The sequence below is a fragment of the Gavialis gangeticus genome, unplaced genomic scaffold (assembly GCF_001723915.1).
Source record: "Gavialis gangeticus isolate Ggan-Ray unplaced genomic scaffold, GavGan_comp1, whole genome shotgun sequence".
Taxonomy (NCBI): Eukaryota; Metazoa; Chordata; order Crocodylia; family Gavialidae; genus Gavialis; species Gavialis gangeticus.
Genome location: NW_017729034.1, coordinates 1,243,632 through 1,262,353, shown reverse-complemented (window position 1 = coordinate 1,262,353; position 18,722 = coordinate 1,243,632). Strand labels below are relative to the sequence as shown.

Genomic DNA, 18,722 nt, shown 5'->3' with positions numbered 1-18,722 from the left:
CTCAGCCTTGGTGAGGCCGCAGCTGGAGTACTGTGTCCAGTTTTGGGCTCCGCAATTCAAAAAGGATGTGGAGAAGCTTGAGAGAGTCCAGAGAACAGCCACACTCATGATCAGAGGTCAGGAAAACAGACCTTACAACGACAGGCTGAGAGCCATGGGGCTCTTTATCCTGGAAAAATGCAGGCTCAGGGGTGATCTGATGGCCACCTATTAGTTTATCAGGGGTGACCACCAGTATCTGGGGGAACATTTGTTCACCAGAGTGCCCCAAGGGATGACGACATTAAATGGTTATAAACTACTGCAAGACAATTTCAGGTTGGACATAAGGAAGAATTTCTTTACTGTCCAAACCCCCAAAGTCTGGAACAGCCTGCCATTGGAGGTGGTTCAAGCACCTACATTGAACACCTTCAAGAGTAAATTGGATGCTTATCTTGCTGGGATCCTATGACTCCAGCTGACTTCCTGCCCTTTGGGCAGAGGGCTGGACTCGATCTTCTGAGGTTCTTTCCAGCCCTAATGTCTATGAAATCTATGAAATCTATGAAATGACTGGCCAGTCACTGATCCAGATGTGCAAGTCATTTCAGCTTCACACTGCTGTGCTGCTTTAAAAGCTGAGGAAATCTTGATACAGCCACAGTGACCTGCAGATGTCCAGGCCATTGTTAACACAGTTCCTACAGTCTGGGCATGCAATAAGTAGGAATGTGGCAGGATAGATGCCACTGAAAAGGTAGAGGGTCCTGATCCATCCCCACAAAAACAATACAGGTTCCCAGCAGCTGCTGAACCTGGTATTTATCAAATCATTCAGAGCCTCATGCAACAAAAAGTCCTAGTTGAACAACCCAGTACCAATCATAGTCCAATTTGGCCAGTCTTAAAGGCAGATGGAAAAACTTGGTGACTCACTAATGACTATCATGAGTTTAATCAATGTACCCCTCCATGAGCTGCTGTGGTTGCTTAGTATCCAGAGGTTATAGACTCCATAGCAGGGGAGGACGCTAAATGGTTTTCTGTTCTGGATTTGTCAAATGCCTTTTTTGCCATCCCTTTTGGCACCCCAACTCGTGGTATAAGTTTGCCTTTACCTTTAGGGGTCAGCAGTACACATTTACCCGAGTCCCTCAAGGGTTTTATAATGCACCAGCCATCTGCCAGTCACATGTAATTGAAGTGTGGGACCTGCTTCCAGTTACTGACCGAGATCATGTTATCTCATTGTAGATGATATTTTGATAACTGCTGCCACCAGAGAACAGTGTCTGGAACGCACTCAAACAGTTCTGGCCATTATATGTGACTTTAGATTTAAGGTCAGCCCACAGAAGGCACAGCTGATGCAACAACAAGTTAAGTATCTGGGCACTGAATTAGGAACAGAAGCCATACCCCTGATAAGCAAAGAATTGAACTTCTGTGCGAACTTTCAGCTCCTATTGACTTAACCTTCCGTTCATTCTTGGGCCTGACAGGGTTTTCACATGAATTTATTGAGTTTTACACTGAAAAGGCTGCTCCGCTATATCAGCTACTAAAAAAGGTTCAGCCATGGGAGTAGTACCCTGCTCAGCAAAGTGCTTTTAATAAGTTGCAGCATGCCCTGATGCAAGCCCCAGCACTGGCCTATCCTAGAGTTACCTTTTGAGTTACGTTTAGCTGGCTCAGAAGAAAGCTTAGGCACTGTGCTTTTACAGGACCATGGCACTGGGCTGAGGCCTATAGCCTATGCGTCACGAATACTGAGCCAAGTTGAACAAGCATTCACCCCCTGTGAAAAGGAAGTCCTTGCTCTAGTCTGGGTCTTACAGCACTGGGAATATTTAATTGGCAATAGCCCAGTGGTCTTGCAAACAAGCCACACTCCCATCAAATATGTTTTGTCAGGTAAAATCAATGAAGGCAAGGTTCCTAATCCTCGACGGGCCAAGTGGACCTTGGGTCTATTAAACTGAAATGTGACTTTACATAAGGTCCCTCACCCATGCCTTGTCCCATATGCCCTAGCAGCACAGCCAGTGGAAGGAGGGGAGACACCTAGTAGAGCCATTCATGAGTGACCACTGCTACAAATTACACCAGAAAAACCAAGTCCATTTGCTTTTTGCACGTATGATTCAGCTCCAGAAAGTGTGGAGGGTATTTTAGTGTGGTTTTTTGATGGGTCTAGTTATTATCAGGAAGAGAAGCCCCATACTGGGTTTGCAGCAATTAAAGCGGCTGAAAACAAATTCCAGCACAAACCTGGACAGAGTCAGCAGGAACACCTAATGGTTTATAAAGGATCCTGTGAACCCCATTCTGCTCAAGCTGCAGAAGCAGTGGCTGTTGCAGTGGCACTGGAGAAGTCCAGAGGCACCACTAGTTGGGTTTGCATTTTCTCTGATTTAGATTGGGTAGTGCATACACTGCTAGACTGGTTACCTTTATGGGAATTGAGGGGTGGGTCTCTTCAGATGGAAAACAAATTACCCATGCACAGCTACTGCAGCATGTGTGGAACTTAGCAGAACAACTCAAGGTGCCTATTAGCATAGGGAAAGTAAAGGCACACCAAAAAAGGTCACAGGCTGCTGATTTAGATAATCAAGCAAATGTCCAAGCTAAGGGAGGAGCCCTAAAAGGTCCTTTGTGGACACTGCCTGATAAGATTACCCCAGTAGCAGCAGCTAAAACAGGATCCAGTCAGCCTGAACTTGACATGTAGTTGCACAGGGAGTAAGAAGAGAAAAGGTGGGGCTAGCCCAGAGATGGCCAGTTTGGGGTAGATAACACCCTTGAAAGGTTATCAAATGCTACCTGGTGGCCAAACATGAGGGAAGACATAGAATACTACATCCACAGTTACATCTGTTGTGCAGCAAATAACCCAGACTCACAAATTGTAAAGGGATCTTTAGGTCACCAACCCATTTTAGGACCATGGAACCACCTCCAGGTAGACTATATTGAGTTACCCCGGAGCAGAAAAGGATTTAAGTAGTGTCTGGTAATAGTGGATGCCTTTACCATGTGGGTAGAAGCAATTCCCACTTGTAAAAATGATGTGCTTACCACTGCCAAAGTCCTAATGGCAGAAATTTTTGCTTGATTTGGGCTCCCTGATGAAATTGTCGCTGATCAAGGTCCTCACTTTGTGGGGAAGGTAATGCAGGAACTTTGTGGGGCCCTGGGTATAAAACAGCAATTTCATACTGCAGGGCACCTTCAATCCTCAGGCCAAGTTGGAAGAACTAATTGCACCTTGAAACTGGCCTTGAAAAAGGTTACTGAGCAACAAGGCAAAGACGGGGATGAAAAGTTACCTCTGGTCTTACTGGCTATCAGAAGAACTCAAGCAGCCCATGGATTTTCCCCACATTAAGCTATGACAGGACGCCTTCTGCTCCTTCCTGGACAATGGTGGTTGGGAGATGCCATTCCAGATTCTTTACAACCTCATGTTCTAAATGACACTTGAATGGGCAACTTGTTAGCAACCATTTCTGAAACTCACCATCAGGTTGCAGCCACTCTGAAAATAAATTATGCTAAGATGGACAAACAATTGGGCCCTCTGTTAAAACCTAGAGTGGCAGGTGGGAGATCAAGTAATGTATTGAGCCCAGGACGCTAAGGATGCTTTCTCTCCTGTGTGGAACGGCCCAATATATATAATCAACAAAGTCAGCCCTACTGTATATCAAGTGGAAATCCATAATGAAAAGTGGAAACTTTGTTGGGCTGGCCACCTATTGCAACCCACGTCCTTAATTCGGCTTTACACCCCTTTGTGGTGGTTTTAGCTCTGGGAATCCTACCAGCAACCATCCAGTGCATGCCAGACGTGAAAGCTCTTGGCCGGGTTGGAAGACAGAGCAAGGGAGGAAGAGATGAAGGCTCGCCTCCGAAACTCCCCATAAAGTAAGTTCACACAAGACATGCTGGCCTGCTTGTGAGAAGATCCATGTCTCAGATGCAGCAGCAACCCGCATGCCTTGAGTCACATGCAAGAGGTCAACCAATGTCTGTGTGATGTCATCGTATTTCGGGGCATCAAGGAGGGGAGTGTAGCAGGCAAACTGAGTTATGCTAAGGCTTTTAGCTATAGTCCAGGCCTTCCCAGAACTAAGCAACACAATTGGACAGAGCGCCCCCTGTGGCACTGGGAGGTGTGAGTGCTGTGATTGGGCTCTGGGCAAGCAAGGGGCAGCCGTTTCCCTATTAGGAATGTGGCTGGCACAGTGCCAGGGGATTGGTGCACTATATAAGGAATGCTTAGCACAGCGCCAGAGGATTGGACACTTTGGGGTGAGAGAAGTTACAGAAGTGATGGCCAAACAAAGGAGCATGTGTGTTCTGTGCTGCCACCCTGGGGAGACAGGAGCAGCTTTGGACTTCTTGTTTGAACAACAAGGAATCCAGAAACTAACATCCCGCACACCCAGCAGAGGATCTGAGGCTGGTACCACCGAAGGTTGCTGCTGTAACACCTGAAGGAACCTCTTGCCAGGTCGTATTGCAAGGAAGAATACTTCTAATAAGCCTAGGGGTTACTATTAAAAGTTCACTTGATACCAAATTGGACGAGACCCATGTCAGTCCTTGGGGTCTCTGGTAAAAGGAATCCTAGGGGCAACAGGGTCAGGAACAAACTTTTAAAATAGTTTCTCTTTTAAAGGAGAAAATGGTGGGAAACTGTGGCTTTTCCCTTGTGGGCCGGCAGAGCTCCAGCCTACAGGGGGCTATTTGGGGCCCCCCTTGCCTCACATATTCACCCCTGCCCCACACACTGGGGGGCGGGGGGCAGGTGGCAGCGGGTTGGGAGTGAGAGGCACTGGGTTGGGACTGGCCATCAGCGTTGACAAGTGGGTCCTGGTACAAGAAAGGTTGAGAACCACTGATCTAGTCCAGCTGCCTGCCTCAGGCAGGATCATCCCTATTCAAACCATCGGGTACAAACTAGTTCAGCCGCCTGTCGGAGGCAGGGTTTTATTCCTGTGCAAACCACCCCACACAAATCCTTTGTCTGAGGTATTACTAAAGCTAGGCAGGCGACCCAGACACAACACAAGGCACATCCTATGCAAACAAATGGCCTTTGTGACCTATCTGCTGGGACACTGTCTATCAGCTGCTAAAGCTGGAGATCAGCCTCCGCCTTGGTGGAGCAGAGCCTTTTGGACCAGCATAGGCAGTACCTTGAACTGCTCTTGCCAACCAAAAAAAGGGGTGGGGGAGGTTAAAAGGAGCGCCCGAGGCGCTGAGTGCCAGAGCAGGCGCTGCTTTTGAAGGCAGAAGAGGCCAGCGAGGCTGGGGGCATGTGAACCCCAAGGCCGGGGGCTTGCAGGTGGGAGGGATGCCCGCTTGGATGCGGGGTGCCTGCCCCGTCTAGACCTGACCGCCGAGCTCGGCTTTTACAGCTAGAACCTCGGGCCTGGAAACGGGCGGGGTCCGGGCGAGACCAAGCGGCGCAGGGCTGCCGGCGGGGGCGTTTGGTCCCACGTCTCCCGCTCCCTGGAGGCGGCTGCCCCTGCCCCTGCCCCTGCCCCTGCCTCTGCTGTGGCGCGGAAGCGACTGCAGCCTCGCACTCGCAGCCTTGCGGGCGCGGGCGGGGGGCGGAAGCCGAGCCCAGGGGGGCAGGGCGCACACGCGCCACCAGAGCAGCTGCGGAGCCGGAGGCGGCCCGCCGACAGCGGTGAGCGCGGGCGACACCGGGGGAAGAAGAGAGAGACCCACCGCGGGCCGGGGACCCTCTCGGCTGCAGAGCAGGCAGGTGAGTGCCCCCGCACCCCGGCTCCTCAGCCCTCAGGAAACCCCCCTGCCAGGGCCCGCGGCGAAATGGGATCCGGCCGCGGGGCAGGGTGGCTGCGTCCCAGCCAGGCCCCGCCGGCCCGGGGGAGCCTGGCGAGGGGGCCGCCAGCGCCACCAGAGACAGGGGGGGTGGGGGGCCCTAGGCAGGCTCAGAGCAGGACCGGCCCCAGCTACATCGGCCCCCCCAAGGCTTTGTCCGCCCGGGTCTTACATACTTCCAAGGGTGGCGGTCCCACCGCCTCGCGTGGCAGCCTGCTCCGGTGCTCCGGGAGAGAGTTTTTCCTCGCATCTAACCTACATTTCCCTAGCTGCAACTTGGGGATTCACAAGCCCTTCTACCCGGGAACTTCTAGGCAGGCACCCACAGCTCTCAAACGTTGGTGCCATTTGCACCAGAAGGATTGCTTTAGTGTGTGTCGTGTTCCCCCCCCCCCCCCCAGTGACAGCTGGGGAGGGGTGTCTGGAGTTGAAGGAGGGGTGCTTCAAATCTCAGACAGACTGAGAAGCACTGCTGTAGATGCAGCCCACCTGCCTCCCCCCCCAGCAATTTCCCTATGCCATCAAATGCAGTTCCTCAGGTCTTAGCTCCCCAGACTAGACCTTGATGGGTGGATCCATATCTTTATACTGTTTTCATATTCAGTTACTTTTTGACTGTTTTTGTTATCAGTTAGCTTTGACTGTTTTTGGAAATGCACTTTATTCTCATGCATGACTTTATTTTAATGCCATCTGTTGTGTTCAATGCATAGTCGATGTCCATACAGTACTTTATCTTGCTGAAAGCAATTTGTGTTGCTCAAATAGAACGCCAGTTGTACACCTGCCAGCAGTTCAGGGCTGGTTCACCTAAATGAGCTATCCGGACGTAGGACAACTTGGCAGAAGTTATAAGATCATATCACAAGAGTATTTGATAGTGTGTACCATATCTCTTAGGTGAAGGTTGTGTATCTTAAAGTCTTCTTTCACAAAACACAGGGTACAGTCACTCCAATGTACTTTGTGTCTGGGGTTGCAGGTAGTCTTATGCAGAATTTAGATTATGGGTGTATGGGATGGTTTGGATGGGGATGGTCCTGCTTCAGGCAACGGGTTGGAGTAGATGACCTCTGGAGGTCCCTTCCATTCTGACTTCATTATGATTCTATTTGCAAGGGAAATGTGTGTTTTGGTTGGGTTTTTTTACCCCTCACCCCCAAACAAGTAGAATTCAAAAGGTTTTAGGGAACAGATGGTGTCCCCTTACTGGGGAGCTAGTGTGTTTACAAAAGGTATGGTAGATTAGGTGGGTCACTGGACCTACTCACGCCCTTTTTTATGCTTCCTTCTGACATTTAAGCTATTTTTCTTTCTTGCTTATGTGTGGAGAATCCCACGCCAACAAAGAAACTTAGCTAAATTCACTGCCTGTGGCTTTGTCAAAGGCAGTCAGTCAATACCTGAAGAAACATCTCTCTACAAAGTTAGTCATCCAACTTGGGTTACCAGTTAACCCTGTTCAAACAGATGGCTACTTTTTGAGTGATGCCTCTTAACAGGAGCATCCAAAGAAGCTATGCTCTTTATCCTTTGGTATATCTCACACCTAGTGGGCCACACAGTAGTATAAGTGGATTTTTTAGAAGTTCTGTGCAACTTCCAGTTAGAGGAAGATAAATTTCCTGTTATCACCAACTGCCTGCTGGGGAAATAGGCTCAGGAAGCCATTGTATGTTCTTGAGGGACACTGGACACAGGAAGTGCACTTGGTAACAGCTGACACTAAAGATAACAGCATGCAGCTGCCTCCGTCACACACTGCTTAACATCAGCAAGCAGAGTTGTTTGTAGCACATTTATGGTTTCTGGACGATCTTATGAAACTACTTGTTCCTCCACTACTGCAGGAAAAAAATTAGGGTCCTGTCCATTCTGGTAATGCCTGTTCTGTTCAGTTTTTTTATAGTGTTTACTGTATAAGTGCATGCTGCTGTGCGCTAGTGTAGCAGGACACTAAGGTGCCTGCTACTGTCAGAGCAGAGGCACAGGTGTGGGTTGCTAGGGGAACTGCTGGGGAGTCAGCTGACAGGAAGGGGCAGGGCCTGGCATATATAAACCCCAGGAGTGAGGCCAGAAGAGTAGTTCTCTGCTAGTAGCTAAGGGAGAAGGAGCTCTGCTGGAGCCAGCAGAGTAGAGAAGCCTGATGGCATGAGCAGCTTCTGTTTGCGGATACGGGGTAGAGAATTCCCTGGTGGGGATCTAAATGATGGTTAGCCAGACAACTTAGATTTTTTATTATAGCCCAGGGGCTTGAGGTTTTTTTGTTTTGTAGGTTTATAATACCAGAGGACTGGGTGAGGCTATTAGGGGTTGGAGGAGGCCTCATAGGGGCTCCATGGTAGTGTGGGGACCCTGGCACCAGAGAGGGCACGGCATTTTGGGTGCACTGGCCCCAGCCCCCAGAGTGAGGGGGTGGTGAGAAGCCCAGGGAAGTTGGGGAGAGGGCCAAATTACAGCAAGATCCAGGTCAAAACCATGTCAGTACCATCTGCAAGGCTTGGGCTGCAGTGTAGGGGAGGAAAAGGAGCTGCAGATAGCGCCCCCTGGCACTGGGGCAAATAAAGTGGGAAGTTTCCTGCTAACTACAACAATTAATTAATCAATTAAGATCAAGGCATGGCAGGCAAGTAAGCAGGTGGTTGGCCCATAACAGGAGGGTGGAGTCACCAATAGAAGGACTCTAGTAGAGATACTCCTGTCACAGTTAGCTAATGTAACTAATCTCATTACAAGCGGTTTGCCCTCTCTTGTCCTCTTCTCCAGAGATCTAGAAGGTACCTGATGCATTGTTTTGTTTTTGTCAGCTTATGGTCCTGGTTCTTCTTTTTCTTTTTTTAATACATTGCCCCATGTTTCTGTTCTAAGAAACCAAGGTCAGAGGGTGGCTCCCTGCACTTTGGAAGGAAGGTGGCAAGGCTTGCAGGAAGTTTTAATTCCTGGGGAATATCATTACAGTCTCAGGGTATGGACATAAAAACAGCAGTAAAAGGATTGGAACGTCACTGCTCAGTTATAATTGCCTCAGCATGCTTCTTACCTCATGATGGTGAAACTACAATAATGTATCCTAATCAGAGGCAAATTAAGAGTTATTGAGGCCCTGGGCAAACACAAAATTGGAGGCACGTTGGATTGGCACCAGTAAAAGGGAAATTAACATTATTGGCTGTCGGCTTTTTTTTTTTTGGCCAACGTAGCCAATAATGTCACCAATAAATGCTGTGTGCATGCGCATAACCACCATACATGCAGCTGGGAATGCAGTTGGGCAGCTTGGAGAGCAGTGCTCTACCGGTAAACTTGTGGGGGGAAGGGGCATGGGGGGTGTGGATTGAGGCCCCCACAGTGAGGGAGAGAGTGGGGTGCAGGCAGGCAGGCACTGCCCACCCAGGGCAGTGAATGTGACCCTGGGGCAGGTTGCAGCTGTGGGCGGCTTGTCTCGGATGTGCAGGGAAGGCAAGTGGCTCCCTGCTGCTGTGCACACCCCTGAGGGAGGCATGGGGAGCATGTGCCTTCCCAGATTTGTGTGTGGGTAAAGGTGGGCTGCCTGCTGTGGGCTTGGAGCCAGGGGCTGTGCTTGCCTCTTCCCAGCAGGGGGGCAGGGCTGGGAACAGTGACTCTGTGGGGGGGGCTACAGGGAATACTGGAGTGGCAACAGCTCCCCAAGCCCCCACTCTCTCCCAGCACTGCCCCTGCTCGGGGCACTGCTCTGCCGCCTTTCCCTTGGGAGCTCCCCCTGGTGGGGCAGGCAAGGGATATGTGGCTGGCTCAAGGCTCCTTAGGGAAAGGCAGCAGAGTATAGTGCCCCAAGCAGGGGCTGTGGGGAGGCTTGGGGGGCTGTGGCCACCCCAAAATTATCCCTACCCAGCCCTCGCGTAGCCACCATTCCCAGTGCCATCACTGTCTACCCCACACTCAGCCCTGGCCCGGCCCCCCCTGCTGGGAAGAGGCTGGTGTGTCCCCTGGCCCCGAGCCCACAGCAGGCAGTTCACCCTCACCCTGGGCACAAATATGGGAGGGCACATGCCCCCCATGCCTCCCTCGGGGGGTGCATGCAGCATCAGGGAGCCCCCTTCCCCATGCCGCCCAGATGGAATTAACCAGTTTTTCATGTATTGTTAGTATAATCGTTTGAGTACATTTAGTATTTGCAGTATTAGTTTCCAGAGGTAGCAGTGTTGATTCAGGATGTTCTGAAAGGTAAAATATTTGTTTTTCAGTCATTGGATTAAATAAAATTAAAACATGGTTCCCTTGAATGCACTTAAGCCCAAGTACAATGATTTCATAAATAATTTCCCCATTAGTACTTCAACATGTTGATGTCAGGCCTGAACCTGCAGAGTTCAATCAGTTCTGTGTAAGGTGCTGAGTATCCTCAATTCTTACTGAAGTCAAACTAGTCCTTGAAGTGAAATCAAGTGCTTGGGAGTTGGTGGATATTACAGACTTGGATTTGCAGTGTGTTCATTTGACTGGACTTGGCAGCTTTTTCAGAGAGTCCCTTCCCATAGGGAGACTAATTCTCATTTGAAGTTATTAAGGGTGCACCAATAAAGACTTTCTTGGTTAATATTGATAGTATACAGGCACTTAAACTAAAGCTTGTTGAATGAGCTTTAGTTCAAGTGCTGCTGCTACCATTTTTAAGTGTTGGGGATGCTTTTAACTAGAGTGAAACCGAGTGGGGGCAAGCGTGGATGTAGGCTGCCTGCTGTGGGCTTGGGGCTCCCTGCTCTGCTGCCGTTGCCCCAGGAGCCCTGTGCCAGCCATGTGTCCCCTGCCTGCCTGGCAACAGGAGGCACAACTCGCCACCCCCACTGCTGCCAGATGGGCAGGGACCACACAACTAGCACAAGGCTCCCAAGGGAAAGGCAGCAGGGTGGAGAGCCCCAAGCCCACAACAATCAGCCTGCATCTACCCTGCACACATCTGGGAGGACACATGCACCCCATGTCTCCTCTGGGGGGGTGCACCCAGCAGTGAGGAACCACCCTGCCTCACGCCCCCTGGGTGAGCCATCTGTAGCTCTGTCTTGCTCCCCGCCTCAGCCCTGGATCCCACTAATTGCCCTGTCTGGGCAGCTCTTCCTCTCCCTGCCCCACTGACTCCCTCACTGTGAGGGCCTCAATCTGTCTGCCCCATGCCCCTTCCCCCATTAGACTGACCTGCAGGGAGCTGGCTAGGCTACCCTGCTGTGCTCCTGGCCACATGCACAGCAGCACCTTTTTAATCTTGCAGTTTTCCCCTAGCCTCCCCCCCATTGCTGATTGGTGGAGAGGCCATGCTTGCAGCTCAGTCCTCATTGGCAGGGAAGTGAAAGCTGTGGTTTTAATGCTGGCACCATTTTTGTCTCCACAGCTGAGTGGCCCTGGTGGCTCTTCCACTCGCTGCCTACCAGTACAGAGACAAAACCAACGTCAAGTTTAAAACGTGACCTTTGCTTCCCTGCCACTGAGAAGTGAGCCACAAGCAGGGCCCCTGGGCACAGGCCCCACTGGTCTGTTTGTTACTCCATCTATGCTATTCTTGAGAGCTAACCTGCTTTGGTTAAGGTTCCACTTACCATTTATTGAAGAGGAATCAGTTATTATAGCTTTGCTTTTGCTTACTGTGGGTTAGAAGCATGCATTTGGACAGTAACCATGGAACAGCTGATGTGTAGCAAATCCCTGTCCCCTTTAGCCCCACAGAAAATTGTTTGAACATCCATATCCTTAGAGAGTTCCTTGAGACAAAGGACTATGTGGAGGATTGCCTCTAGTTTAGCACCTTGTTCCTTTTAGTCCAGGCCTTTTATTCTATTTAATATTTTGCAAAGCTGTCTTTGCAAGGAAAAGTATGGGAGATTTAATTGAAATAAAAACTCAAGTTTAGCATAAACCAGTGATTCCCAAATTGTGACCTACCAGGGTACAGTAAGTGATCTATCCCCGCTCCACAGGTCACACTGGACCCCAAACACCTATTAATGTGCTCAGTGAAAAGCTTGACGCTGAACGTATGAGTTGGTCTGTGAAATGTTGATGGTTGACCATGGCCCATTGGTCCAAAAAAAATCTGGGAACACTGGCTTCAGCCTGTTAGGAAGGAGTTTAAGCTTAATTGGCAAGAGTTTATTTGTCTAAACCCATCCCAGACAATTCAGTTGATCCAATAAAAAACTCTTGCCTCTCACACGTTTCCTGGACTGTCACAGCCACAAATCACTTAAAATTGCTTGAGCTTACAGGCAGCCTCCGCTTAACTCTGTTTCACTTAGCGCTATTTCCCTGTAGCCCTCATTTGAAATTGATACCTGATTTCACTTAGCGCTTGGTGAGTTTTGTTATAAGGCTCACGGTCACCATTCTGGGTCATAAAAACAATGGGGGTCACCATCTTGGGTTGTCAAATACTTTCGGTTTCATTTAATGCTCATTTCACTTAACTGGCTCCTGAAAAACCAAGCATTAGGAGTGCTAAGTGGGGGTTGCCTGTACTTGAAACAAACCACTGTTGCACAGAAATTTTCTGTGAATGGGTTTGCCCTGGTTTAATTAGATTAATTTAAATCCATGCCATAAATTAAACTTGTCCAGCTCTTGTGTCTGTGGCCTTTTACTTCTTTGTTAGAAATGTCACAAAGAGGGCCTAAAATGTGGATTGGAAACTCCTAATTTGAGGAGTAACTGATTTATAACAAAAGAGCTTTCAAAGCTTTCCTCCCAGCTCTTGTACATATGAGTTATATATGTAGCAAAAAGTTCTAAAAAATCTTCTCTTTTCAATTCAAGGGGTATCTGCAGTGGCATACAGTACAACTACTATTTTTCTAGTTATTCATAGGAAAGCGGGGTAGAATTTCGAATGCTTAAACACATTTTGTCGTCTTATCCCATTCCACCCACCCACACACACACCCACAACCCACCCCCATGCAGCCTGCCCTTTTGTGTGGAAAAATAAGGAAAAAACAAGGCATGAATTCAATTGGTTTTCTTTGCAAGTTACCTTTTGAAGTCTCACTCTCTTAGCTCCTAGCTCAGTGCATAGTACAGCATACACCTGGGTGCCTTCAGGGCAAACACTTGTAACTGTTTCCAAACAGTTGTAGTGTTCTGGAGAAACATAGGGTAGTGTAAGGTTAGTGGGGTATTTGATGTAATGGGAGCACTGCACAGGCAGTTGGAGCAGCCGTACTGCCACCTCTCAACTCACTGTGTTTTCAAGCATTCAAAAAGTATTTCAGACCCATGATTCCTGCCGTCTACTATCTTAAAGCAAGGACACCTTTTTAATTCCTTTAAAGTGCATCTTATTAGGAGAGCTCTTATGAGTAAGGGAACCAGTTGATACTTTAATTTAAAAAATAAAAATAAGGTTTCCTGAGCAACATTGCAGGCCTGTCTCATTTACACTAAGGCTCCTCCTTTACATCCTGCTGGCCACAAAAAAGACCATTAAAGTGCATCCTCTTGAGAATATCCCTTCTGTAGAGAGGCTTGCTTGCTTGTGTACAGCTGGTATAAATAAAGGCTGTATGCTGTCTCTGCTCTCAGGCCCTGGCATAGGGATGAAGCTGGAACACAGCATATTAGTCTTATTCCCAGCTTCTCAGGACTCAAAGGAGCCTTGGGAAAGGCCTGCATAAGTCAAACTAGCACTAACTTAGACTCACTGGAGAAGGGAGGGCTCTATATGGGCCCAGAATAGGAGAAGCAGTGGCAAGGAGATGATAACAATGAAGCTCTTATTTAAAAGAAACATGTTGATACAAAATCAGATTATTAAAAAGCAAATGTTCTCAGCTGGAAAACTCAGCTTGTTTTTTTCACTGTTAGCCAGCAGAAAGCTTTCTTTGGCGTAAGAGGGGCTAGAGGCCTTAGCTTTCTGCAGAGGTTTAACTTACTGTAACCACGGTTCTAGTCCTTGTGAAAATAAAGGAAACTTTCAGTAGATAAGCTATGGCAGACCTTTAAAAAGCTTATTTGTTTCATTCTGAATCTATAAACTGTCCTTTTCTCAGTTCAGTTGTAGAAAGACTTTGGTCTCTTTCATAGATTTCATAGACACTAGGGCTGGAAGGGACCTCCGGAGATCATCAAGTCCAGCCCCCGCCCGCCCGAAGGGCAGGAAGTCAGCTGGGGTCATAGGATCATTTAGTTGCAGTTTCTTTAAATCATGTGGCTAGCAGTGGGAAAATCCCCTCAGCTTTGTTCTGCTAATAGAGAGAGTGGTCAAAAAGTATTTCTGAAGTAAGATAATTTAACAGGAAAGAAAAAAAAAAAGCCTAGGGGATGGAATTAGGTGAACCTCACAATCCAAGCCCAAGTTAAAGCATACTTAATTGAAGCAGCATTATTTAATGGAAGTTTAAGATAATGGAGTATCACCTTTAAGATGCAATAGTTAGCAGTTAAGACACCAAGTAATGATGATCAGGTATCCAATCTAGGGGCAGGGCTGGTCATCAGGTCATGCTGTCTTCATAAGTGTTCCACAACATTCCCTTCTAGGGGGCTGTAGTGATTTTCACCAGCTGAGAAACTGGTGCTAAGTTTAAATCTCAGTTTTTAGCACCTTGCCAACATCACCAGAATGTTCCTTGAGAAGTTCAGAGGATACCTGAACCTTTCATATGATCAAGTTCTGCCAGGTGTATTTTTAACAGAGCAGCTGAGGCAATGCTGTTATTTCTAGTGAATCCTTCCCCAACTGTGCCCCTAGTTATGGTCTATATGACTTTGCTTAATGTTGTTTGACAGACCGCAGCCCTCCTACACACTGAGTGAACAGCCATTCAGCTAATGTATGTAAACCCTGCTGCACTATAGTTTCTCAAGTATGAGTGCACCAGAGAGGTGGTTGTCGTCTTCAGGATGTATTTGTTATCACATTCTAAAAACTATGACTTCCATAGTGAAGGGGCCATGGTAGCACTGTTAAATTAAATCTCTTAGGTTGCCTGTACATGTGCTCCAGGGTGGGGGAGCGGTGTTTTAATTAGAGCAGCTCTCGGGAGCCTCTTTAATTAAAATGCTGCAGCATCTTTTGTATTTAGTGTTCCTGTGTTTCACAATGGCCACAGGGGCACTTTAACTAGAGCTCGCCCAACAAGCTTTAGTTAAAGTGCTCCCTTGGCCATTGTGAAACGTGGGGCACAATATACAAGATGCCGTAGCACTCCAGAGCATTCCAATTGGAACACTCCAGCAGACTTTATCAATAGAGTCTGCTCTGATGTGTATAGGCACCCTTATAGCTCAACATTATAGCCTGTAAACTAATAAAACTTTGTTAGGCTATACATCTTTCCTAACAAACACCTGGACAATGGCTTCCTCTCCAGCATAATGACCACTCATCATCATACCTCACGGGTAGCTTTTACCATTCTTTTTGACCCCAAATCATATTTCATATTGGGTACTTTGTTAAGTAGGTTATCATGTAAAGTTTTTGAGTCATGGAACTGTTATTAAGAACTCCTCTTAAAAATAGTACTTGTCATCATTTGTGCTTTTAAAAAAAACCCTTGTATTATGCTTTAGCTTGGGCAGTGAAATATAATAGTCAGCTTTATTTCTTGTTTCTGCTCTAATGAGCTGCTGAAACCTTTGGATTCTAGATACTGGAAGGGAGTGTTTACATTTTTGTGCTTACTGTTTGGCAGTTTAGAGAAGTCAAGAAAACCTCTACACCAATATAAAACTTAATTTTTATATTTGAAATTTGAGCCTGAATGGCCTGTTTAAAGAAACTCATTTTTCAGACTTCACAAACCCATTACACAGTAAATATTCTGTAAGATTATCATTCAGGGCCTTATTTTTCAAACTTGAATGAATAATATCTGATGCCTAAATCAGCTAATGCCTTAAAAATAGTATTTAGATATCTGACTTCAGGCATTCGTATATGTAAATACATTTCTGTGTAGATAACACAGTCCTGCAAACTTTGGAAAGCCTGGTTGTATTACAAAATATCACTTTAGGCTTACAGATTCTTGTCCTAATGTGATGCTCTGGTCAGTATTACATAGGTTTTCAAAGTTTAAAGGTTTGCTCTATGCCCTAAAACAATATTTAAGGCAAATATTGACAAGCCCCACACCACTGCACAACAAAAATCAATTTATTGGCCATGTATAGGTTTTCTGCGCTAAGGGAGGTTTGTGGTATCAACAGGATGGTGGGGTGGGGAAACTTCTATCAGAGCTGGAACTGGAATAGGTGTGATGTTGGATACAGAGGCTTCTGGTTGATGGAGAAATGGGCAGACATTTATGGCTGATAGGGTAAAACCTGCTTATAGTGAATTTTGCTAAAGTACGACTCCATTTTTAAAATGAAGTGGAATTCAAGTCCTACATTATTTTTGCCAGGTCAGACTGATCCTTGGCTAACAAAGAGATTGTTCTGAGGAAAACTGGGTTTGCATTTCAAAAGATTTTAACTACAGGTTTCCCTCGCATTATGCTGTACACGTGTTCCTGGAAAATGGTGCATAATTCAAATGTGCATAAAGGGAACCCACTTAACAATGTAACAAATACGTTCTAAGACCTCAACTGTACTGACTCCCAGACCCATTTCTACCACTTTTACAAGACAATTTTGGTACTCGCCAACAGCAGACAGTACACACAAGCACAGGGTGGCAGTGAATGTTACCATAGTGGGGATGGCAACTACAGAAACACGTCGCAGATACCGAGCGAGGAGCACAGACCCACACAGGAGACTGTATTTTAGTGTGCGTCACTCCCACAATGCACTGCACAGAGGAGCTGACTGCAGACTTCCACCACACCTATCATATAAGCGTGAATTTACCTCATATATAACAATTTTTTTATATAAAAAGGGTCATTGCGTAAGAGTGAATTTACACATACAGAACCTGCCGGCATAAAGCAAGGGAAACCTGTGTCCTATTTTGGATGGCTGGAATATAGGCTGCAGTTTGCCTTGGGGTTTATGCACTATGCTCTGTTGCCTCCAATAGGAGCTACTGGGCATGTCTACATGAAATGTTTATTGCAAAGTTGACTAATTAGCTCAGCACTAAACATCCTGGCATCTACATGGGCAGGGCAGTTAGGCTGGAGTAAACTAATAAACTCTGCAACAGGATGGTGCCTGTAAATACAAGTACTGTCCTGCTGTGGAGTTTTTTTACTGCCCAGCAGCGCAAGTGTTGATGCTTATGCGGATGGCTGGGGCATGAGGATGCTTCAGTGTGGGGGTGCCTGCTGGCTAGCCCCACACTGGAGCACCCTTGTGCCCCAGCCAGCCCGTCTGCAGCATGCTGAGCCAAGGTGGCGCACAGCCCCAGGCTGGCAGGTTGACTCCTGCAGACCTCCTGCTATCCCAGGCTGCTTGAACCCGGCTCTATGTGCTGTGGTCCTGGGTGCACATTCAAATGGTGCACCCAGGAGCAATAAACTCCAGAGCTGTTATTGCGTTGCATTATTTGCACAGGTAGATGCTTTCACTGTTTCCCTCAGTACTCTGCGTGTACCCATCCAACAGCAGTTTGAGAGGAGGACAAACTCCAAAGGCTGTTTAAAGAAAAGCTGTCAAAAAGAAAAGGCTGTCTGGGAGCACTGCAGAGTAGGGAGTGGACTGACTGTAGGTCTGCTCTCTTCCCATGTGGGTGCTTTTACCCCTAGGCTAGAGAGTTGTCCTTGCTCCAGTAAATTTTCAAGTATTCTGTACAAAGTGCAAAAGCTTCAACAAAAGGGGGTTGAGAAAGGTCTCATTGCAGTCTAGCCCATGGCTTGCTACTTGGGTCACTCTCCTGGGCCAGTGCATGTGGCTTCAAATCCCCTCAGGATCTAAGTCTCCTATATCCAAGGCAAGTGCTCTAATTCCTGAACTGTTGGCTAATGGCAGGGGGCAGCTCCATTGTTTTCTTATTCAAAGAAAGTAGTGACCCCTGCTGGGCTTGGAGGGAAGAATTTCTATGCAGGCACAAAAGCCTCTGGGAACCACAGAATTTAAGGAAATGCTGAAGAAGAGTCTGTCTGTTGATCGACTGTGGTAGCCCCCACCCATTGCTTTGACTTACCTAAGTCTCTTTCTCAGACACCTAACTCTCCCTTCTCCCCTTATCTCCCTTCTACCCACATGCATTGTAGATGAATCTAAAAGACAGAATTTTACCTGGGTGGTGCCTGAGATGTCCTTTGCTGTATCTGGATCCTTAGGTCCAAGCTGTAGGATCATATGATACAGAAACATTTAATTGCATGTATAAGATTTTTTTCTGGAGAAAATAAGATAGTAGCACGTTCCTTTGTGACTGATGCAATAGTGAGAAAAAGTTTAGACTATGGCAAAATGAAAGCTAGAAAATGTAAAGGTTTGTAGTTTTAGTGCAGGGTCAAGTTTTTTTAATCAAAATGAACACAGCTGTGCTCTTAATAGTTAGTCCTTCTTTGCAACAGTCTTGTCGACATCTTCTAATTAAAAATGAATGGTATGGTCCCATTAATCTGAGTTGAAAGTTGGTTTTGGATCTTTTACTGTCCTACAGTGAAAATAAAATATACAGTAAGGAAGGAAAGGATTTAATGTTGATCAGTCGCAGGTGTAAGCTGATCAGTGCCTTCCCTCTGGGTTCTAAGGCTGCCAATTTAAGAGGGTTAAATATGAAAGGCTTGCATTATTTTTCTTGTTTAGAACCAGATTTGTAGCCTTGCTGTACATCCTCTAATTCCTGAAATCTTCAGCACTGTTTTAACATGTTCATTTTTCTACAAGTAATACATGCTGTAAAAATACCCTAAAGCAGTTCCCAAACTGTGGGTCGTGACCCCAAATGGGGTCACAGTATCAGTGAGTGGGGGTGGGGGGCTGTGGGTTGGGAGGGAGGGGCCATGCTGAGA

General features: G+C 47.1%; 1 protein-coding gene across 2 annotated transcripts in view; it reads left to right on the top strand.

The window, feature by feature from the left end:
- The first annotated feature begins 5,571 nt into the window (after positions 1-5,571).
- Positions 5,572-18,722, top strand: part of ST3GAL6 (ST3 beta-galactoside alpha-2,3-sialyltransferase 6) — a 74,984-nt gene continuing 61,833 nt past the window's right edge. The window contains exon 1 of one of the 2 annotated variants that reach the window (XM_019527105.1): positions 5,572-5,686. The gene's annotated coding sequence lies outside the window, so the exon portion shown is untranslated. Of the gene's footprint in view, positions 5,687-11,216; positions 11,346-18,722 lie in introns of those variants that run through there. The other variant, XM_019527103.1, reaches the window with a different exon arrangement.